The sequence below is a fragment of the Carlito syrichta genome, unplaced genomic scaffold (assembly GCF_000164805.1).
Source record: "Carlito syrichta isolate Samal-C Ts95f unplaced genomic scaffold, Tarsius_syrichta-2.0.1 Scaffold315172, whole genome shotgun sequence".
Taxonomy (NCBI): domain Eukaryota; kingdom Metazoa; phylum Chordata; class Mammalia; order Primates; family Tarsiidae; genus Carlito; species Carlito syrichta.
Genome location: NW_007259268.1, coordinates 175,112 through 200,881, shown reverse-complemented (window position 1 = coordinate 200,881; position 25,770 = coordinate 175,112).

Here is a 25,770-nt window from a genome sequence, read left to right as displayed (position 1 = left end):
CGAAGGAGATCCAGGCATGTTCCAGGGGCAGAGAGAAATACTGGGATCTCCATGCTCATGGTGGTGAAGCTAAGATCCAAAAAGAGTTACAAGCTCACAACCTCCATTCCAAGGTTGCTGTGGTGTGAAAGTCTGTGTCCCCTCCAAGAGTTAAGGTTGAAACTTAGTCTCCAAGGCAACAGCATTAAGTAGCAGAGTCTCAAGGAGGTGACTGGATCCTGAGGACTCCAGCCTCAGAAATGGGATTAATACCCTTAGGAAAGGATCTTGAGGGAGCTGCCTGGTCTTTTTGCCTCTCCCATCACGTGAGGACACAACATCCATCCCCTTTTCGCCCGTCCACCTTCTGCCTTGTTTGAACACAGCAACCAGACTCTATCTTGGAAGCAGAGAGCAGTCCTCACCAGACGTCAAATCTTCCACTGCTTTCATCTTGGATTTCCCAATCTCCGCGACTGTGAAAAATAGCTTTCTATTATTTATAAATTACCTAGTCTGTGGTATTTTGTTATGACAGCACAAAAGGACTTAGACAAAGGTTAAGGAGTTCGAAAACACAAATAATGAGAATCCAATATTCACCTATAATCCCTAAAAAAGTGTTTTAGGCTTATATTCAGGAGTCGAGTGAGGGTGAGGGCTAGTGCTAGAAAGAGGGGAGGAGTTTAGAGCTAGGGTTATAGTTAGGGCGAAGGCGAGTGCTAGGTTGGGTTAGTTTTAGCATTTGGGTTATGCTAGAGTTAAGGCTAAGGTTTGGGACAGAGCTAGAGCTAATTTTATGTTTAGGGTTAGGGTTTACATTAGGCTCAGGGATAGGATTCATATTAGGGTTATGGTTAGGGTTATAGCAAAGTTATATTTAGGTTAGTGTTAGATTGAGGGTGTTAGGGTTAGAGCCACCCTAAACTAGACCTAACACTAAACTTAAACTTAACCAAACTTCATCCTAACCCTATACCTAACCAAAACACTGCCCTAACACTTACACTAATTTTAACTTTAACCCTAGCCCTTTGCCTAACACCAATCCTAACATTAACCCTAAACCTAAAACTAGCCCTACTCTATTCTGAACCCTCACCTCAACCCTAGCCTAATCTAAACACTAAACTTAAACTTAACCAAAAAAAAAAAGTAGCATTTTATTCTGGCTAAAGCCCCTACTAGGAGATACAAATCTTTTTAACAAAAATAGGTAGAGGTAGATTCTGTTTGACGTGAACAGGAATCGAAATTATTAAATTAACTTTCTTTAGGTGGTTGGGGACCTCACCGCACCCGGTCTGGCACTATGGGTGCACACACTCATGTCCGGACTGGGAGATGGGAATAGGGAGATTACAAGCAAGATGATTCAAGAACCCAGCCTGGGAGGGAACTGATAGCACAGCTGATGAGACAAACACAATGAGTTTATTAAAGCCTACATACCTGTTAACACATAAACCCATTCTGCAAAAGAAAAGTTCAAACAAGAAGCACACATTCACTGAGCCCTGAAAATGTAGAACAGAAGGAAAAACATCATGGTGATAATACAAAATATTCAACCATTCTCCCCAATATTTATTCGTCACAAGTCTAAAAGTTCACTCAGGTCTCCTCCATGCACTGATCTTTATTGGATTTGGAGGTGTGTAATTTGCTCCTGACTTTATGACTTGAGTGAGGATAATCTTAGTGGCTGCTGAAAAAAAGAAATTGAAATACAGAACACTGGAGAAGTTTAGCGAGGTGTTGCCTAGCAACTCTTAATAGGAAATAATTTAAACTCTGGATTTATTTTTTCCTGAGAACTTGCAGCTCTAACCTAGAGTTTAGCAGTCACTCTTTCATTCCAGAAGCTCCCTTGTATACCTGCATGGGTTCATACGCACAGCCCTACCCCGATGGAGATGACGGTGTATGAGTCACCAATGCTTTTAAGTACGTTTCTTGGGATAGAACAACAGCATCCAAGATTCAGTGCAAAAGTAGTAGGATTTCTACAACAAACACAAGGAACACAACGCAGGAAGCCTGAAGACAACCGCCACCAGACATGTCCCCATTTAAGCCAAGCCAAGAACAGATGTTTGGGAAGCTCAGAGAACATTTTCCTCCCTTATAAAATTCCATCTCTTGCAGGAAAAAACTACAAAATCCAGACTCCAGTTATGTCTTCTTCTTTAACCATCATGTTGGTTTCCCCGGGAGGCCCTTCCAGAAGCCCTATGAGCTGCCCACACGGGATGCAGGTTCTGTGGCAGTGAGCAGTACCATACAGGTTTCAAGTGAGCTCACAGGCAGCACCCACAGGAGACACAACACAGGGAGATGTTGGTGAGTGGTGGGACTGAACCTTGAGTGTCATCCTGGAGAATGCCCTTCCAGTGACCTTTGTGTTTGGTGGGTTTTTGCTACAGGGAAGAATGAGGCCAACTCCAGGTATATAGGAGCTAAGACAGACTCACATGAGAGAGCCAGCATAAAAACATAAGGGATCTATGTATAAGCAATCTCTTTAGAAGAAAGCAGGATGTCAGTTTCAGTACAAAAGCAGTAATTGATTTTCAAACAATAATGCTGCCTGATTTTTACACACACACACACACACACACACACACACACACACACACACACACACACACACGGGTTGTTGTTCTTTGGGTAAAAACATCCCATTTCTCATACTGATCTATCTGAGGAGTAAAACCACATCCCAGTGGGAATGCTAGCTCTCAAGTCAAGCCACTGACAGCACCGATTTTTGGAATCTCTGAAGAAACAGCTCTCTACCCATGAAGTCATTCCAAACAAGCTGTAACCCAAAAGTGGTTGAGATAGACCAATCAAGATTCCCATGTGTGTCCCTCCCACATCACACAATAATCTGTCATTTGCTGAGGCACAATGGAGGGCACACCCCAGTCACCAATGACAATGGGCATCTGGAGGATGCATGTGACAGTGTGAGAATGCCAAGCTCAAATGCTGGATCTCTTCCTAGCTGCGTGATTTGGGGGAAGTAGCTTAACTTATCTGGGGCTTCCATTTTCTCATCAGCAAGATGCAAGTAATAATATTACTTCCTTCCCAGGCTTGTACATATCAAAATGTTAAGTATGCAAAGTAATTGCACAGCATATGGGCAGGACCGAAGTTGTGTTTTCTATCATTCTATGGTTGAGAAGGCAAATGGGTGGATACGGTATTCAGTACACCCAGCTATTTCCACAAGTATTTGGGGTGTGATTGTTATGAGTGTGGTGCTGTGTTGTACAGTGGGAACAGAATAGCAAACAAAAATGTCTCTAAGACCACACAGTCTTTATGTATTGATTTTGTAATTGTGTAAATATATGGGCTACACTTGCAATTTTGTTGTATGCATAAATTTTGCAGTGGTGAAGTCAGGGCTTCTGGTGTATCATCACCCAAATAACGTACATTGTACCCCTTAATCCACACTGGCTGTTGAGGAGAAAGAGGATTCCAAAAGAGTAGAGGTAAGAAGGGCCATGCCTGTTTGGTGGCCAGATGACAGCTTAACCACCACATCAGTCTTTAGTACCAGGACCCAGGCTCCTCTTAAGAAAAGCACTACAGGGAGAATGACCAGGAACAGAGAGAATGTTTCAGAAACACCCACAGAATTGGCCATTTAAGCAAAATCAAGACTTCCCAGGTCTGGGAAGGCCCATGTGAGAGTCATGATATGTCTTCTGCTCCATGCACATCCAGTATGATTTTCACAACACTGTCTGAAAACGAATAGTAGGGGGAATTCAGAAATGCTACCCCTAATGCAAACAGCCAGAAGCACATTGGGTCTCACAATAAACAGGCTGCTGACTGGGCCCAGTTCAGCCACCCTTCCTTGAAATCCACAGGTCTCCTCAGGACACGCCTCATCATATTAATAAAAAAAGGGGGAGGCAACCAATTATGGGAGCTATTCTGTCCTCTCAATAAATCCTGCTTTCTAAAAAAAATTTTTTTAAAAACTCTCATCTTTATTGCTAATAGAAATAATTTTTAACTGCTTTTTAATTTTAACAGCACACAGAGGTAGGTTTTTGGGACAGGCTTCCTAGGTCACATTTTTCTACTTTCATTCGGAGGCCACTCAGTTCTTTCAGTGGCAAAGGCATTCTTTAGCAGCATTCTAAGTGACTGTACTAAAGCAAACGCAAACAGATTCTGTACTGTCTCACAGGCTATGAGAGGCCTTTATTTTCTTTCATTTCTACCTATTTTCAATAAAAAAAAGATGTCTGCACGCTGATGTCCTATTTTTGTAAGAAAACACATACAGGCACATGCTGAATGTTTGACATCTATTTAGGTAGCAGGACAAAGAAAGCCTCTTCTTCCTGGAGCAGAATGTTAGCCTTTAGAGTTGGTGGTAATTTAACAAATCTGTACAATAACTTCCTTGTAGTCTCTCTGCCAAGGCTGAAATGGGGTTGTCAGGAATGGAAGTTTTTTTTGAACTCTTTTCAATGAACTCTTAGTATGAGGGAACTGCAGAAAACAGGAGTCAGATGCAAAGGTGACTTGGCTCTTCTACCTGCGTAGAACTAGCCCAGCAGGGCTCCTTAAGCTTATGCATAAGCTTTAGTTTTCTAGGCAGTTGAGCTTCTGCTCACCTTCCACCTCTCGAATGGTGTTCTCACCTCAGAAAAGCGTCTCAGAAGGAGAATCCTAAGTCCTAGTAATTATCAGCTGAGCCGAAATGGATTTGTGCTTGTCAGCAATTCATTAAAATAAAATATCACTTAAAAGTTTAGGCTTCATATCAAACCAGAAAGACTTACAAGATGCCTTGAATGGAACCATAAAGCACTTCCATCGGACTGGCAAAGGTAAACCAGCATTCTCTAACATGCTAGCATGCCTTGAGAATACTCTTTATTAACATGTTTAATATGATTGGGCAGGTTATTTCCTCTTTAGATTCATGAGTGTGGATTTATTTCAACCTAACATTCATACACAAGAAAGTGTTTAATTTCGGACAGACATAGGTTTGAAAAAGGCTCAAAACCTTCCTGGCCCACACTTAATTCCAAGATGGATTTGGAGTTTAGAGGAAAGTCAACATCAAGGGCAGTCAGTCATCAGATCTAAGAAGGGTGAACTTCAGGGCAGTAAGTCACAAGACGGAAGTGCTGATCCGGTCACAAGTGTACCCACTTGGGGAACAGCATGTCTTCCAGTGAAATGTCATCTTTTAAGGGTTAAACTGTGTCCCCTAAAAGACAGGTTCAAGTTCAGTACTTGTGACTATGACCTTCTTTAAACACCCAGCGATCCCAACAGGAGGAGCAGGGAGGCATGGAATTTGAGGTTGTATTTGTTGGAGGCATGCTGCTTATTTCAAAGAGAGCATTGGAAGGCATAGTGTCAGTTTCTAGGGTTGCTGTAACAAAAATATCTCCCAAGTTATGTTCCATGACTTAGAATAACAGAAATTTCCTGTCTCACAGCTCTAGAGGCTAAGATTCTGAAATCACTGTCATCTGTGATTTCAGTACTTGTTACTTGTGACTTTGACCTTATTTTAAAAGAAGGTCTCTGCAGATGTCATCAAGTCAAAATGAAGTCATTAAGGTGGCCCTAATCCAATATGACTGGTGTCCTTTTAAGAAGAGAAGAGGCACAGAGGAGATGCAGAGGAAGGATGCCACATGAAGACAGAGGTAGAAATTGAGGCGATGGGTCTGCAAGCCAAGGAATGTCAGCAACAGCAGAAGCTGCACGAAGCAGGGAAGAACCCTCCCTCCCACGGAGCCTTCAGAGAGAACGGGCCCCTGATGACACTGTGATTTCAGACTCCTAGCTGCCAGAGCTGTGAGACAGGAAACATCTGCTATCCTAAGCCATGGAACACAACATAAACGTGGGACTTTATTACAGGAGCCACAGAAACTGACACAATGTCTATCTAATGCTCTCTTTGAAATAAGCGACTTGCCTTCAATAAACACAGTCTCTAATTCCATATCTCCTTCTGGGGGGAGCAGTGGGCATCTCAAAGATTCTGGGCAGAGACCATTGCTGTGCCATGTAATTGAGCTGGGCAGAAGACAGAGATGTGTCCCATGCACACTGCTACTAATTTATTAAAAATAAAAGTCATCCCACTTACTGGATCTGTCAGGACAGAGGAAGCATCTTATACGCTCCTCCATTCATTCTGAGTTCAAAATTGTTTCAGGATTTTTAAGCCATTCATAAAAATAAGATAAAATACCACAGCCTTACCCTCAGAGTCTCTCTAATGGCATTATCAATGAGGAAGCAGAAGCACAAACAAAAGGCATCTCATGAGCAGTCCAGTAGCACGCCCCACACCTATCCAAGCTATGACAAACCCAAGATGTTTCCAAACACAGCCAAATGTCCCCTAGGGATAAAACTGCTCAAAGGTGAGAACCACTGGTCTCATGAATAAGGGCTGGCCTCTGGAGGCAGATTCCTGAGTTTTAAATCTCTTGGACTCACCAGCAGCCTGACCATGAGCAAGATTCTCTATCACTCTGTGCTACTGTTTCTGCCTTTGGAAGTCCTGGTAGGACAGTGCCCAGCTCATGGAGCTGTGCAGGAAATAAATGAAGTTACATAAGGAAAGTACTCAGAAGAGGCTGGGCGCAGGGTCCGGGACATCCAAGTGTGGCTGTCTATATTCTGTGTTCTGCACTGGAGATAATGATGACTTTGAGCTATAGTCAAGCCACTGTGCCATGTAGACTGAACTTTGTAAGAGGTCTGGCCTTGCCGTTAGTTGCTAAGGAGTGAACTAAGCCCGTAGAATGCCTAACTGATAAAACGGTCTTTTATTTGTCTGGGGGCTTTGGTTTCCAGACAGTCTAAATGTGTTTTAGAATCATGTGGTATTAGTGTTGCCTCCAGAGGAGATGGAGACTATAAGTGCCAGCCTCACCTCTGGAAGGCTGGAGATTAGAATCAGAACATAATTGAGGCCCAATAAAAGCTCTGGAATCAAAGGTTCAGTTGAGCTACTGCAGTGGACAATTCTCTATGACTATTGTTGTGATGGGTGTAGGAGAGTGCTGCTGGCCAGATCTCCATGAAGAGGGAGGGGGCAACAGGCATGCCACATTTGGGAGTTTTCCTGGACTCTCCCCTTGGTAGATGTGTATCTGTACCACTTCCAAGTGACAGCCCATAATACAGTTATAATAGCTTTCATGAATTCGGTGAATCCTTGATAACTGTCTAAACTCAGAGGAGTCATGGGAATTCCTGAGTTTGCAATTGGTGTCAGCGGTGGGGGTGGTCTTATGTGAACAATTCCCTCTAACTGTACAGCAGCTCACTCCTATATAACTTTATAACAATAGTGTTAATTCAGCGATCTTCAAGTATTCAGCACTGTGTTATAAAGGATCTTGAAAGGAGCCCTCTTTCTTAAGCCCAGTGAACATACTGTAACACTTTTTGACTGCCAAATGGTCACTGAGAGGCCTTCTAGGCTGTGCTTCCATTAAAAGATACTTGATAGTAGATTTTTCCTTCAAATTTCATAGTAAACCTTCATTCCCACTCAATGGACAGGGTAGCTAGAAGTACTGGGCAGGATTTCAACCTCCAGTGGAGGGACAGGGCTCAAAGTGTACTTTTTTTGGCAAGGGGTGTGAGTAGGTCCACAACATGAGGCAGACACCCTGCCAAAGCTCTCAGCATAAAACAGTGACCCAAAATAGCTGCAACAACAGAATCCAGCTGTGGCCTTTCCTGAGTACCATGTCCAGGTGAGAGAAAATGAGCAGACACAGCTGTGCTGCTCTCAGAAACATCCTAGGCCACAGCCAGGATGGCCACCAACCTGTAAAAGCCACACAGGACACAAGGCTGAGCCTGCACATACATGCAAGTTCTACCAGGGCTCCAGTGACATGGAAAAGACAATTATAGAAGGGTTGGGATTAGATGTAGGAACAGAGTTAAAAAAAATTCTAATCCAAGATGAGCATGAAGAAACAATGCTGAGGTCCACAGGGAGAGCCCACCAATTCAACATCTGAGATAAATCAATCTCAGGCAAATGAAAACAAAATGACTATGAAATAAGCACGTTTAAGATTCTCCAAGAGATTTTTAAAAACAGGTGGATAGCATCAATACAACCACTATGCATGTTAGAAAACCAAAAATACACAAAAATAGAATGAGTGGATACAAACAACAATAACAACAACAAAGATGGAGATGCAAAATATAGTCATCTGTTAATGAACACATCAAATGAGTAGCTCCTGCTGCTGGGATTGGACAGCATTCTCTTAGGAACAAGGATAGAACACTGGAGAGAAGTCACATCCCTGCCTGGAGTTTATGTGCCAGCAGGAGAGACAATCAATAAACACAGAGAGGGGTGTGTCCCAAGATTTGAGGTGCTATCAGTCACCCTAAGTGCTATGAAAAAACCCAAGCAGGGTAAGCGATGCCATCTAATAGGGTGGCAGACTGTTCCAAAGTCATGCAAACTGTGGAAGAACATTCCAGACAGACAGAAAGAGCTTATCTTAATTAATCAGTTCTATAAGCAACAATAATAATGATAAAGTAAGCATCCTACATTACTGGTGGAATCAGAAGTGTTCCAGTTCAGTTACAACCCTGATGGTGCTCATGCTCTGCTATTCACCCCTATCTTGGAGGACCACTCTCCTAAAGACATGATACCTCCCAGGCATAAGTATTTTCTAAGCCAAGAGCCTCATCAAGTACAAAATGAATGAATGTGGTTTTCCCAATAGGTACATGAAGCAATTCTCTTGATAGGATGTGATAACATTGATGGAAAATCAGTGTAACAGAAGTAGAAAGTGTCTATAAGCAGGGAAACTATAGTAATTGAGAAATGATAGAGAGGAAACAGCCAGTTTTGGAAAATTGGAGGCACATGGTAAGGTTCTGACCTCAAGGAAATCTGGAGTAATAGGGACCCTAGAAAAGGCATTCAGGACGTAGGAGAACCAAGTTGCCAAAACTGTGTGTGAGACCTCAACCAAGACTCTGGATCACACAAAGCTCAGCTATCCCAAACAGGTTACATGAGACCCAAGCCAGTGCCTAGGCTGCGGCAGGATTAACTTGATAAAATGAACTTGGAGTAACTTTGACCATGAAGCTAAGATGGCCATTTCAAAAGACTCTGTTCTCTGCACTTGGCTTATTTCACTTTCGGTTTGACAGGAATAAGATGCAGTGATTGCTGTACAACATGTTGACCACAGTTAACAATAATCCATTATATACTCCAAAATTGCTAGAAAAGCTGACTTTAAACCTTCTCATCAAATAAATAAATAAACCAGGTAAGATATTTACTATTTTGATTTAATCTCAAACATGTATGTGTATGCATATATACATACAAACATACATATATATACAAGGGGGATCCCAAAAAACCCAGAATTTATTTGGTAAAAATTGTGTATTTATTTTTACACGTTTAAACTTCAGTTACCTTCAAAGTGTGATGCAATACTCCTATTGAGAAGATTTTTTCACTGCTCAAAACAGTTTTTCAACTCATCAATTTTGATGTCTTTTAGTGCTTCTGCCATTTTATGCTTTACCTCTTCCATATTAGCAAAGGATTTCCCTTTGAGGGTTTTTTTCATCCAGGGAAACAAGCAAAAAAAGTCACTCAGGGTAAGATCAGATAAGCAGGGAGGGTAGGGCACAGGGGTCTTGCCGTTTTTGGTCAAAGACTGCTGAACACTCAGCATGGTGTGGGCAGGCGTGCTCGTAAATCACCCATCATGAAATGTGCAAATACGCTGAAAGAACCTCTCTTAAAAAAAATACACTGACGCCAAACACAACCTCTTACAACACTAGTTGGTACACTGATACACATGGGTTCCTAGAACACTTACCTAGAGGGGTACATCTGTACTACAAGGGGCCCACCCTCCAAAAACTAATTCTGTTTTTTTCGGGTCCCCCCTTATATATACACATATATAATACATATATGTCTATATACACACACATATATACATATATGCATATACAAAGGTATCCCATAAATATATACATTATCTGTCAATTAAAAATAAATACATTGTTAAAATATAAATTATAAAAATACTTTGTCCTCGGTCATAGGTCTCCTCTTCACAGTTTAGGGCCAAGTTGTTGACAGAATTAAGTATGTCATGAATCAAGATACATAAAGGAAATACGAAAAATATTTTAACATCTTACCTGGTCCCAGGGAGAGACAGTGCCTTCAAAACACATGAACAAGTATCCCATGGCCACGAGACATATCCATATCACCAATGAGAAAAGGCGGAGCAGCTTCTTAAACACAGACTCAATGCAGACGAGGATGAAGATTGCAAAGAAAATCGCCAGGGCGGTGGGGACTGTTATTAAAAATGCCACGTGGTCTTCAACTTCCTGAGGAGAAAAAAAACTATATTGAAAAGTTACGACTTAGAAACACTGTGATACCAATGATTTATGTTGTGAAACTGTTATCAACATAAATCACTGTCAGAATATATTGGGTTTAAAAATTATTTTAAAAGTAGAATAATGTGAGCCTTAAAAATTTAAGTTTCACAGTCAATAAACACGTTTTTCCTAAATAAATGATCTGATATTGGATATTTAAATTAGGCAAAATAGCTATACCATCAGAGGCATATTTACCCTGATACATGGAGAAATGGATTCCATTAGAAAGTTATTGTTAAAAAAAATCAAATGCAAGAACACATTTATGTCCAGGAGAAAATAAGACAACCAGCTTCCCTGCTTGGAATCAGAGGATTAGAAATACCCTGGTCTTAGAAAATTGTCTTCCAAATGGATTTGGAATGTTTTATTTTTTAAAAAATTAATTATCTCAGTCTTTAAAGTGATGAGCTTTTAAATGCAAAGCAATGAATGTTTTAACAAGATCACAGGTTAGAAGAAAAGTATGGAAGAGGAGAGACCCAGGTATGCAGGGAAGAGCGTGCCATATGTGACATTTTACTTCCCCCACCTCTCTTGGGTTCCTGCAGCAAAAAGAAAATGGGCATTTATTATTAGCCTCTTACTAATGCATTGTTTTATATTTATGTTGGTACACAAATACTCATTCTCTACTTATCTCTTTCTAGCCACAAAACAGGCACACTATTTGAATAAGTGATATAAGCACCATATAATAGGCAGTGTGTGTCCTTCGATTACATGAGCATAAATTTAGACTTTCGCTTCTACGAAACACGCTGGAGGCTTGCTAGGGACAGCATTTACTATGGGATGGAACACGGTTTAAGGACTTTAATCCTCACCCAAATGTGTTTAGTTATCAGAACACCCAGGGGTGCGTCAGTAAAAAAAAAAAAAAAAAAGAAAAAATCCCACATAGCTGGGACCATGAAAACTTCCTTTGAGGTTTTAGTATACTGAACTTATAGAGTGGCTGTCTTTCAAATACCAGAGCCTGTTCATTCCATTCCATAGCAGCTCTAACTTTACACTGGAGATGATCCCATCCAAACACCAAGCACTTAAACATAGGGAGATGCAGAAACACAGCAGATCGGCTCAAAACCATGGTGAGTCCAGGCTACCATGAAGGAGAAAAAAACCAGTATCTGGGTCTTCCTTCAACTGCCTTTATTTCCCTTTCTCTCTCATAATTACGTGTGTTTTAAATTATGCTTAAAAAAAGATAACACTAACAACAAGTGTAGCGAATACTAATAAGTGTTTTTTGTTTCGTTTTGTTTTGTTTTTTCACTAAGCATTCTCACATTTATTAATCTCTTTAATCCTTACAACCATTCTGGGTGAGGGGCACTAGTATTAGTCCCATTCTAGGGTTGAGACACAGAGAAGGCCTATCATGGATTGTCCAGCTGGTGAGCAAGAGAGCCAAGCTTCCAGCCTAGGCCTCACCTGAGGGGTTTGTGGTCACCCAGTGAACAGAGATCAACCAAATGGGGCCAGTCCTTGTCACAGCCAAAAGAATGTGTGTTTCCAGAACTCACAGAAAACAAGAGCATCAGATGAGATGTTCTTTTCTCTCCCTCCATTGCTATTTTTATCCCTGATTACGTGCCTCTGTTCTTACTCTTACCCTCAAACACAGTTTACAATGATTGCCCCAGGGTATTAGTTACCCAGGCTGTGAGCACGCAGATACCACGAATGAAATGTACGCATGGGATATGATGGTGTGTCATCTGAGGACATCAAATGTGAGATTACCATCGCTGCACACATGGAGCCATGAAAACTGATTTAATTTAAATCTCCCTAAATGAACTAGCTGAGCTGTGGACAGAAAACTCACCAGTAAATAACCAGGAAAGCAGTTTTCCTAGTATGACTTTTTTCCCCCCCATTCATTTCATTACCCCAGCAGGAAGTAAACAATCATTGACTGTATTGGCTCTTGTTTCTCCAGAAAGACTGAATATCGGTGCAAAAATATGCATCTAGAAACTAAAGGAACAAAAAGATTGTGATGTAGCCTTTGCAGGAAGCAAAGGACAAACCAGATGACCCATGGAAGCTTTCCTTGCACTTCACTTTTGAAAAATCTATCTGTAAACAAGACACAGACTTGATACCTTTTCTTGCTGGGTTTAAAAGACGTGATATTGACTTTGATTTTCTATTGATTTTCTATTCTCTCTTTCTTTCTCTCAATTTCTCTCTCACTCTCACTTTTGCTCTTCTCTTTGATCAGACAGATCACTGACTTTTCCAGGCTGTAGGGTGACTTCTCCGTCAGCCACAGTGAGCACAGCGCTGGGGCCCTGCAGTCCACTCAGGGGTCCACAAAAATGTTTTAATTTCTCTCAGCATGAGAACAACAACAATGTTTTAAAAAAGCACCTGCTTTTAGTGTCAAAGACGATATATGTCTTAATGACAATGCACTTGCCAACTGTAATTCTGAATACGTTTTTAGGAAGGAAGGAACTTATGAAGTATCAACGTGAGGTGGGTGGTGGGGTGCCCTTGCTCACCAGGTGGGCGATGTCACCAGATGGATTCTGTACACCAGAAAATGAGCATCAGCCTCAAACAGCGTCCCTCGCCTGAGTGGGTGAGCCAGAGTCCCAGATGGCCAAGGGCTTAAGACAGTCAGCTGCTACTCATGAGCCTTGTGACCCTTACCTTTGCGAAACTTGAGTTCCCAGAAAAACAAGGATTCCTCCACCAAGAGAACAGCCCTGGGTTTCTTCTGCATCTGCCTTTTGAACTCTAATTCTGGAAGAGTTTTAGTATAGGCTTCTCCACAAAATAGAACCTCTTGTAAGGGTGTCAAGGAAAACACAGAAGAGTATTCATTAGGGAATGTTTAAGCTTATAAACGACATTCTTCCCCAGGCTGGCTGTTAGTATCACGCGTTTTCCTTAAGGCTGAGTCCATGAAATAAAGGGATGCCTTCAGACCTGGAACCCCACGCCCCTTCTCCCTCCCATGCTGTTCCTAGTGGATAGGGAGATGAAGACAGTCAGAAGGGCACACCAGTGGCTGTTTTCTTTTGATTGAGTTGAATTTTCAAACTTCAGAGTATAAAACAGAGTAGCTGAAAATAAGCAAATTATCAAAAACATTATCAATCTAAATTAAACCTTTTTTGTATCCTAACCCCTCCTCCTTTTTCCTTGTGGAAAAAAATGACCATATAATGCAAACTAAATGTAATGTACTAAAATGCTTTTAGTATGACTCAAATGTACTAAAATGTCTTCATCAAGGTATAAAAAATCACCATATAATGCATAGTAAATGAAATGTACTCAAATGCCTTTAAAATGGGAGATTTTTACCGTGGTATCATCTACTGTAATGATAATGGGTTTCAACTGCTTCCTTCAAACATTTTATCCCTTCATTTTTCAATGCATTTTCTGGTAATTTTGGATGGCTTCTAATTGCTAGGCCTATTAAATACCCATCACTTTTATTTATTACATGACAACTCCTTTGTTTCTTAGATGCTTTTCCATGGAGTAACAGTTTATCTGTATTTTCATTGTCTTCCACATGTTTGTTTTTCTTTCTTTCTCCTTCTTCCTTTTTTCTTTCTTTTCAGTTAAACAGTAGTATTTTTAAAATTTGGATGGTAAAGGATAGTTTAATGTAAAACACAAAATACTGCTTTTCTGTCATACACACACACACACACACACACACACACACACACACACACACACACACTATTTTAGAGAAGTGCTTTGAAGTTACATTAAAGATAGACACCCACATCCATCACTTCCTGCTGTGTATCTTAGAGTGAAAAACTGAGTGTCCCTAAGCTAGTTTCTTTGAGCATAGTGTTACAGATTTTGTGCGGCTGTTGATGTTTAATATATTATAAGCATCACACAAATGACAGTGATTACTGGGGGGGGGGGGAAGCCTTTAGCTATGATGAATTTTACTACAGGTAGATACAGAGAAAATTATAGATTATATAAACAATAGAAAAAATTTATTCTTACCTACATATATAGTCATAGTACATTTTACCATGAGGTCTGAAGGAAATAAACAGGCAATTATAACAATTTTAAATATCTGTAGACCTAATAAAATAGCTTCAAAGGGTGAAAAGCAAAAATTTACACCTTTATAGGAAAAAGTAAACTCCTACCAAGAACAGAGGATTCTAATCCCTGTATCTAGATACTGATAGGACAATCAAATAAAATACAAATAAAAACAAACAGAACAATGTTAAAGATTTGCAAATCATAATCTGTAAGATTCCCCTAATTGAAAAACACAGAATTATACCTCCAATCATTAAGGCAGAACAGTGTACTTTTTAAGTACACTTGGAAGATTTATAAAACTTATGTTAGGCAACTTGCAAAGAATTTCAAAGAAATATCATAGAGACTTATGTTACTTGATCAAAACATAATTTAAATGAGAAGTTTATAACAAAAATATAAATTAAAAGTTACCACATATCCATAAGACAAAAATAATTATTCTAAATAACAGTCTGATCAAAAAAGAAATCTCAAAAAAAAAGTGAAACAAGAAATTTAATCTCACTCCCACACTATTGTCCAATCCCACAATAGGATAGCCAAAGCTGTGATGAGTTGGGAGGACAGTGGAAATCTGATGGAAGTTTTATCATTAAATCATCAAGTTTATCCACCTAAGGTTATAAATAAGAGATGCTGACTGCCTTAAAAATGTAAAATAAAACACACACACACACACACAGAAATCACAGGTAAAATAATGAAAACAGATATAACATTTGTGGTGCGCAATCACAGCAGCACTTGGAGGGAAACTGGTCATTGAGAAGTTGACCTGAGTTGTTCAGGTGTCCATTTGGTTATGTTGGTTGTTACAGTTCCCAAACCCCCTTCTTTCTATGGCTCTTGGTTAGAGTTGAACAAAAGAGGAATCTGTGCCTGATTTGGGAGGTGACAGGGAAGCAAGTCCTTGCCAAAAGTCTTCACAGTCAGGCATGATGATGGGCAGACACCAGTGTCCAGGCTGTCTCCTGCTTTTCCTCACTCTCCTGGACTCTACTTCCTGACTTCAGACCACCAGGGAATGGTGGCCCAGCAGACAATGGCTGCCAGAGCACAGAGGTGGAAGCTGCAGAGAAGCAGATGCCCAGAGACCTCAGTCCACTGAGCTGCCCCATGTCGGTCACACTGCCAGTGACTAGCCATGTTTGTCTTCACAGATTTCCCTGAATGTGTTGACTTTGCCACTCAAACCAGTGCCTTAACCCTGGGCCACAGGGTCACCATGCAATCTGAGATTCCCATCACCATGAGTGTTGCCTGACCCACAGACAACCCATTGTTGAAAACCGAGTGGATAAAGTACCTCAACCAAGAGTGTGGTGCCAGAAAACCCTTTCTAACTGAAGAAAATGGCACAGGGCAAAGGAAACTGAGAAAATGTGTTTCTCATATGATTTCTAAATACTCACAGGTGAAAGAAAGAGAGAAAGAAAAGAGATGAGATGAGAAGGCAGAAAACACAGCAAATAAATATTTCACAATAAGTGTCATTCTTCTTTGGCTCTTGCAGGTATATGAGGTAGTTGGGTTGATGACTGATGGCACGTCATTTTAGCTCATAGGTCTCCAGAGCAAGAGAAGCCACACTCAGGTTTTGAGTGGAAATGACTGCTCACTGTTTCCTTTGAATAAATGAGTGCCTTTTACCCAGAGATCCTAGTTTGCTGCCATTCAAAGATGGGACTTTTGAGTTGTTTCTCTTGAGAAAGGGGCATGTATATTTTCTTAATAAGAGAATAAATTATACATTGGGTGACCAGGTGGGTGGATGGTGGTAGTCATCAGAGCTTGTTAAGCATTCTAGTTCACCTCTTTGTTTATGGTTTTGTCAACAAAATTGGCTTCAAAAATTCCCTTTCCTGTGTTCATGCCCATGTGTCATTCACAGCCAGCACTGAGTCTGACCCCAGCCACATGACCCTCTTTGGCCAATCTACCAATAGCTGCATGACACAAGCAAAGGCTGTTTAACAATGCTTAGGTGGTAGGAACTGCCCTCTTTCTTGCTGTTCTTTGGATGTCCCCCTCCCACCCTGAACTTCATGCAATGAAGCTCAGACTGGCTTGATAAATGAGGGGAGACATACAGCCCAGTGATCTGTTTTCCCACCCAACAGCCATGGTGGACAGCCTGCCAGGTGGCCATACATATAAAAGAGGTCATCTTAGGAGATCTGGCTACCAACTAAACTGTCAGCTGACCACACAAACGTGAGCTAGACCAGTAGAGATCAATGAGGCAGACTAGAGCAGACAAAACAAGAGCTGACCCACACAACTGCGAGTTAATAAGAAGAGTAGTTGTTCCAATCTTTTAAGTTTTGGGATGGTTTTTTACACAGCACAAGCTAACTGACATACCCTCCTTCCTGGCATATGGAAATTTGGCATGATTGTATCAAGATAGACTGTATTTTCCACAAATGGGGCCATCTCACATCCCATTCCAAATGTGGTTGGCGCTCCTCTCTTCAAGTGAGGTTCTCCGTCCCTTCATCTGAACCTAGGTGGGCCTTTGTTTGGCTTGACCATAGAATATGGCTGAATTCGTTTTCCCTGACTTCAGAAACAGGGTCATGCACTTCCACCCTGTTCTTTTAGGATGATCATTCTTGGAACCTAGCTAGCATACCATGAGAAAAACCAAGTAATTGAGTGAAGAGGCCACATGAAGATGTTCCAGCCAATAGTCTCAGATGCATCTCAGCTGCCCACAAGCATGACCACCAGATAGGGAAGTGAGAAAGACTTCAAGGGAATCCAGCCTCCAGCATTCAAGTCACCCCAGCTGATGGATGGAGCAAGGAAGACCTGCCACTGGCACCTGGCCACACTGCAGGCTCAGGATGCAAAGAAATAATGGTGTTGTTTCCAGTCACTAAGTTTTGTAGTAGATATTAGGAAACAAAGAACTAGGACACTGACTCTGGTCAATGTCAAATGAATAAAAGTGACGTGTGACTTCCACATGGAGGATGTTGATGGCCTACAGTAGATACTGAACCATTCTTTTCTTCTCTGGTAGAATGACTGAGAAAGGAAGTGTGGTCTGGGATGTATATTCCTTCATCCTGAATACCTGAATGACTACTTTGAGAGAGTCCCTCTGCTGACTCACATTTACAAATAAACCTTTGTTGTGTTAAGCCACTAAGATTTCAAAGTTGTTTCCATAGCATAATCTAATATGTTACTACTGACATAACAGAAGATAATAAAGGACAGAAATTTAAAAAGTAAGTAACAGAAAATAAACACAGGAAGGATGGTTTTTTAACAAGTTAATACAAAAAGACATCTGATGAGATTAATAAAGAAGAAAAGAAGGCACATAAAAATAATATTATAAATAAAAACAAAAATAGAACATATGTAAAACATCAAAATGAAAACAGCATTATCCAATGTGTGCCATTAAATTTGAGAATTAGGATAAAATGCCAACATTCCTAGAAAAATATCTTATTGAAACTTACCCAGGAAGTAAAATTAGAAATACTAAATAATCTTATTCTCATCAAAGCTATCAAAGATACCGAAGCAGAAGCTTTAAAATCGCTCTACAAAGAAATTAACAAGTCCACGTGACTTTTTAGACAAATTCTATTAACTACAACATAATACAAACTTTTTCAGAAGATCTAAAATTACAGCATACTCCCTTACTTATTTTATGAGACTCGTCAAAGTTTAATTTTAAAAAAATGACAGTTTGATCGAGCAATAGTCCAAATTTATTACATCAAAGAGCATATTTGCGAAAGTCTCAAACAAAATATATTATATCAGATCTTTTATAAGTGATATCATAAAAATTGAATTTGTTTCAGTAATATAAAAATTGTTTGATTTTTAAAAATCTATAGTTATTAATCATTATATTGACCAATTAAAAACCACCCCAAAAAGCACATGATCATCTCAATTTGGTAAAATTCAGTAGCCAACCACATTTAAACATTTTGTAAATTAGAAAAAGAAGGAATCTCAAAGGATATATCTATAAAGACCTATAACCAATATCATTCTAAAGAAAGTATGAATAAATTCCCTTTAAAATGAAGAAAAAAGAAATAGTACTCATAATCACCAATTCTGTCAATAGAGTATCTTTCCTAACCAGTGTAATAAAACAAGAAAAAAGAAATTAAAGGTCTTGGTGCTGGGGGGGGGGAAGAAAAATCTCATTATCTGATGCTGATATGATCATCTTTGTGGGGCATATCAAAGAATCTGCAGTCCAGTTACTAGTATTAGGCAGGACACAATAGCAAATTGCCTGAATATAAGAACAATATCCAGCCAGGCTCGGTGGCTCAGCCTGTAATCCCGCGCCTTTGAGAGGCTGAGGTGAGTGGATTGTCTGAGCCTGCGGGTTCGAGACCCGCCTGGGCAGGCAAGACCTCATCTCTACAATAAATCAAAAAATTAGCCACATGTGTTCCAGCTACTTGGAATGCTGTGGCGGAAGGATCGCAGGATCCCAGCAGGTCGAGGCTCCCGGCCACCGCACTCCAGTCTGGGTAACTGAGACTCCAACTCAAAAAAAAAAAAAAAGAAAAAGAAAAAAGAACAATATCCAAAACTCAACTGAATGGCTTTAACTAACATCAAAAAAAAATAGAAATCATAATTTGAAAAACACCATTTACATAAAAAACAACCACAAAATACGTTTTTAGATTGAGGAGCCAGAACAGCATATAGGAAACCATAAAATCATACTGAAGCACACACAGGAATGGCAAAACTGTCTATGCTCAGGATAAAAAAGTTTATTATCATCAAATACCAATGATCAGCAATGAATTGATAGATTCAGTATGATACTAAAAAAGAAAAAATCCCAGCAAGGCTTTCATGTAGAGAAAGGCATTGATTGTAACATTTACATGGGGAAGAAAAGGTCACGAATAACCAAGGCACTTTTAAAGTGAATAAGATGCTACTTGCCCTGCCCAGTATACTTACAAAGCTTTAGTAATTATGGTGTGTGTGTGTGTGTGTGTGTGTGTGTGTGTGTGTGTAGTATCGCAATAAAAAAATAAAACAATAACTTAATCAATGGAGCAGAACAGCCTATAACCAACCATTCATATATGAAATGTTGATATATGACAGAAGTGAAGAAAGAGTCACTGAAATAGATCAATGACAACTGATTCTCTAGAAGAAAAAAATATGTAAATAGATCTCAATCTCTACCTCATATCACACATACATATCATCTGTGTGTATAGGTGATAAAACGACCCCCCCCCCCGCAAAAAAGCAAGAGAATGATAAAAACCAATTTCAGTATGAAGTTTACATCTAAGAGTAGACAGGAGAATGGGATGGGCAGAGTATATAGAAAGAAATGTTATCAGAGAGATTTGAGTTCAGATTGGTTTAATAAATATTTGTTTTAATATAAATAAGTGAGCCAGATCTAGATCAATGAGGATTACACTGGAGAATCCAAGATTAATCAAATTAATCAAGTGATTAATCCCATTGCACCCTGAAGTTCAATTCCAAAGACCATAGATGTTGAGTGACTGAATTAACTGCAAGGCAATGATGGGAAAGGATTAGACATTCAGTTCACCGTATGTCTAGGCTATGTTACCATTTCTTTGGTATCTGTTTCAGGTATATTCACTTGATCTCTTGATTGAATTTTTAACATAAATAGCTTGTATTGGTTCCAGGAATGGACTAGTCTAAAATCCTGATTCTTTCGTAATGTTCACAGGTCGTTGTAGCTTAAAATCTTAATGATTTTGCCATTTGTTCTCTGTACAGCTTTAGAAAATAATACAGGACAGGACATCACACACACATACACACACACACAAATACAATCTTGGGAGTAAGGCAACAGGAATGAAAGCCAACATCTTTGATCTCTGACTTGTCCTGCAGGGATTTCCAAACATCATTATTTCTGAGGGATAGCAAAGGACACTGATGTAAATGGATAGGATTCCTAATTCTAAAATCTTGCAGTCAATGTTCCCATTATAATAATGCTGATCTGCCATCTTTCCTGCCAGGAATTTTCTAGGAAGTATTGACCCTAAAGATTTATGCACTAGATTCTCTCAGGAAATAATGACCATCTTACGAGATCTTCAGAATCTCAAATGACCTAAAAAGAAACTAGTGTACTTTCTGTCTGTAAGTTTCAAATGCAATAAATTATTCATTCAACATATTTCAGTTGTCCTAATAATCAAACATTCCCATTTCAAGCACCAAGATTTTCAAAAGTGACCCAGTTCTACTCTGAGATACAATCAACCTTCTGCATCCCTGTGAGCAATGGCCAGGTCTGTATTTTCATTCTCTCTATGTTGGCTTAGTGGTTCTAGAACTCTGGGCAGAGTCCGTAAACTAGTTGGCAAAGCTGCTCACAATGGTTTTTTGGATTGAGGTTCTTCTTACCATGTTCATCTCTCACCTGAGGCTGGGTTCTGAAGACAGATGTGTGAGCAAAAAGAGAGAAGGAAAAGAAGTACTTATAACATCGCCAAAACCTGCTGGACAAAAGGAATCTTCTTCCACAACTCTTCTTACTCCCTTCCTTGTGATCTTATAATTTTTACTGTATCCTTATATAAAAAGGGCATTGAATAATTAGCTGAGGCTTAATTTTGTCAAATGAACCAAACACATGAGCTGACTCAATAATTCTATTCTCTAGTTCCAAACACACCTGGTGGTTGCAAACTAGAATTTCCAGGTGCTTATTCCCTAGTTTGATACCAAGGAACCACACTGTAAATGTCTCATTCCTCTTGGAAATTCTGTATAAAACTAGCCAAAGCTAACAAAATAGAAAAGTATGAAGGTCAACATGAACGTCAACTTGGCAAGAGTTTTGGTGCTGGAGAATGTTAAACTTATGTCAGAACGAGACTTTAAATTAAACCACCTATGCTTCTCCCTGTCGCTGCTTCTATTTTATTAACTCAAAGTTATATGCAATAGAAACAAGTCCCCTTCTCTTTCATACAGATTAAAAAATCCTAATACTCGTCTAGTTTTCCACCTGAAATACGTCTACAAGAGACCTTGTCAAAGAGACCCTGATAGTACAAATGTAATAACAACAGAGACTTGCATTTGTTTGGCATATAACATGTGCCCTACATTGTGCTATATGCTCTTACAATCTATCTCACTTAATTCCCAACAGAGTTCCACGAGCCTGGTTCTGTTATTTATTTTATTTCACAAAAGAAGTAACTGAAGAAAGGACGGACAGCATAATTTGTCAGGAATACACAGTAATGGCAAAACTAAAGCCTAGATCTAGGTCTATCATCAAAGTTTGTGCTTTTTACAGGAGGTCATAGAATGGAAATGCATCTGCTAAGGAAAAAGTAACTACAGGGTAAATAACGCGTATGTTCCTTAAACACCTGCTACATGATTAACGCTGGGTCAGATACAGGGAATGCTAAGTTTCTTCCTGAAATAACTAATAATTAGTTGCAGAGACAAGAAAACCCCAGAAAATTAGTTTGAACTTCAGATGACAGTAATGTAGGGGTTAAATTATTTTGTATATTTCATGAGCTTTGCAGGTGTAAAGAAAGAATACAGGTAAGAATGTTCAGCAAAGGATAGACTGTTTAAGTTCAATAAGGAGAGGTTAAATTTGGATATAAGGTGTAGAGAAGCAGAGGGTCTTTGGGATGAGGGGAGTCACTCAGGGGAAGACCCAAAAGCTGAGGTTGGAGATTGCAAGTTCACACAGTCTAGAATGACAGATCACCTACAGAGGTCAATAGTAGTTTAAAGATCACCTTGGTGTGAGAAAGATGAACCATGTCAGGGTGAAGCATCACCCAGAGTGATGCCAATCACAATGCTCATCCCCAGAGGTGCTCAGTAAATACTCGGAAGGAATGCACCTGTTTCAATAGATTGTCTCCATGTCAATAACAAGTTATAGGAAAGCCAGTACATCAATGGAATATGCCCAAACACCCAGTTTGGACTTTCTGATCACTAACAATTACTGATCAAACATATCAAAGAGATTAGTACAACAATAAAACACCTCGAACAGATTAATATATTAGCTCTAAGAGAGTTGTTGCATTTTCAGTAGAATGTCTGATTTTAAAATATCAGTAAGAATCACAGCTCAATGGGAATGGCTCTCACATGCCACAGTTTTTATGCCAGGACTTCTCAGATTACAAAAGCTGCAGTGGAAGCTCTGCTTGATGGGGAAGGCACTGGAGATATTTAGCTAGTATAATGAAAATAAATGATGCCACCTAATTCAGTGAAATAATTGTGAGGGACCATCTCCACCCAAAATTCTTTTACACGGAAAGGGAAAAAACATTGAAAGGTAACTAGTACAGAGTCTAAGGATTGAGGTCATTCACGTCACTAGGAAATTCCAACAAGAAAATCGCTACTGTGTCAAGACCAGAGCTTGGAATTCTAAATCTACAATGTTCTCCAGCAAAGTCACCCAGGAAAGGTCAAATGCCTTATGACCTGGCCCCAGTGTTACAGCTGGGTGACCTTGAAGAGATGAGTATCTGGGTCACAGTTTCCTCATCTGCAGAATGGGAGCACCTTTCTGGCTACAATGCAATATGACTGAGATGTTCTTTCATAGTAATAACAAAGATGTAACTACGAAGATCTCATACAGCTCACTTGTACTAATTCAGATCATCAGTTTACAAGGCAGGTATCATTCCATTTTATAACAAGGAAACTGGGGCATAGACAGGTTAAACTATTTTCCCAAGGTCACAGAGGTAGAAAGGAATGAAGCCAAAATTCCAACACAGAAAGGTGCTCCTACCGATTACATTCTACTGCCTTTTTTAAAATGGGGAAGGCAAGGTGCTGTGTATATATTTAATCATGCATTGTTATATACAAAGGGTGCTTACAAATCCTTTCTTGCTGGTCCTCTAAATTGCAACCATCTTTCCTGCAGAAAATTGTGGGCTTTTTTTTCTTGGCCTTTGTTATACCACAGGTAAATTATTACTAAAAAGACTTAGTGAATTACTGGTTGCAAATTACAAACACCAGCAGAGTAAGATTTCCTGCATGTATAGAAAAGCTCACACACAGAAAATGTACCTTTACTGCAATATCCAAGAACATGCTCTGTTCCTCTTCATTCCCAGAACTGTGGAACTCTAGAAAGAATGCACAGAGGTTCCTGCACCTTAGAGAGATGCTGGGCACATCCATCTGCCTTCCCAACCTTCACACCCAAGGAAGACAGTGATTCCTCCACTCACAGATTATTCCAGCGCTGACAGATTGTCTGGAATAATGAAATTGGTTTCCCTCTACAAATGATTGGTTCTGTTTATTTGTTTGGGAAGAATAAGATTCTTTCTCAACGTATACATCTGATACATCTGCTTTTAGAAAAAAAAATACCTAATGCTGGAAAATTGATTTGTTACAAAAACTACTTATGGTTTTTGTTTTTAAAACCTAGCTCATCACGTCACCACAAAAGAAAGAAGGTAGGACATATTCTCAGTCATACATATTACCAATTTACATTTGATAAAAGTGTATACTCTTATTTTAGTATCATGCTAAAAATAAAATTTAAAAATCTACATTATTGCAGTATCTGACTACTTAAAATTATGGGAATTTTTTTTTTACTCAAAATGAAATATTGACTATTCCTAATTGTAAATTTTAGCCAAAACAAATCTGGCTAAAGCCAGCTGGTATTTTGATGAACTTAAAAATTTGTGTCAACCTTTTCTAACAATGACAGGGGAATTTTGAGAAAAGCTGGCTGATTTCGGGCATAATGAATGAGAGTATTTAATTTTGAAAGAGGGTTACCATGCATTCAACAATGAGAACCAATTTTAAAAACAAAGTGACATGATAAGATTCATAGCTGAAAGTTTGCCCATTGGTTCTCAATTTTCTAATGTCAAGGGTCAAGTTTATTTTGTTCATCACACCAAGCATAATCACTGTGCCTGGCCTTGGTAGGCACTCAACAACCTGATGTTGAAAAAAATTACGAAGCAGAGTTTTCATTACAACTTTTCATGATAAGCAACGGAAAATGTTTCATGTTATTAAGCAGCACATTTAAATTCAAGACATGTCATCACATGCTCTATTTACTTTGTTTCATGTCTTCAATAATCCTTCACAAATATAGGATTAAACCTACTTAATAGTTTTTGTGTAGAAAATAATCAATTAAGACTGTGAGGTTTCCTTTTAGGATTTATTTTTACAGTATAATAAAAATACTTTGAAGATTATTTTAACTTTATGTCAAACATTGCAAAATCAGAGATTGAAATTGGAATCATTTTGTGAGCAATGTCAACTAAGGAAATACTAAGTCAAAACAAAACTTGCTTTTTTTTTCTTTTTAACATGTTTTTCAAATCACTTCATACAAAGGCAACTACATACAGAAAAAAAAAAAACAACAAAAACCCACCACCACCAACAACAACCAAGAAAAGAAAAGAAATCTCTATGTACTTGGATTAGGCTAAGATCATTTTGCAGTCCAAATGTTCTCAGTGACAAGGGATGTGACTTAAGAAAATTACCAGACTTTTTCTACTATAAGAACTGATGAAAGTCTAATGGAAACCAAAATCAGGCAGAATCAGGGGGAAGAAGGAATCTGTCCAAGATTTTAGGCTGCAAAAATAGATCTGCTTAGCTCCTGAATTACATGAGAGAGCCCAGCTATTTGAGTGAAGTACTTCAAGGTGGAAGCCTGCACAGGGCCCTAAAGCAGCTCTTGCATCTCCCGAGGTGAGGTGGACCTGTGGGAAGCCAGGCTCTCGGCCTGAGAAACACACCCCTCCTCAAGCAAGAGAAGGTGCTTTGTGTCTGTACCACTTCATCTTCAAACATTCCTGCCCCAATCATCTTGGACTCTCTGGATGGGGAACATTTTTCAGAAAGCAGAGAGGCTGGTTATGATGTTACTAAAATCAAAATAGGAATGAGCTATTGGGAGCCCAGAACCCTCCCAGTCCCAACTCAGGTCCAGTTTTGGAAGACAGCTCCCATTTAGCCAAGGCATGGCTTCTTCCAACTTGGCCCTGCAGCCTGTCTCCACCTGGAGGCAGCCTTTCTACCAGACTGAGTTCTTCCAGATTCTGGCAAGTTTCCACACAGCTCATCTCTTTGAAGGATGTACATAGTAGACATGAGACCACAGACGCATACAGCCGAGAA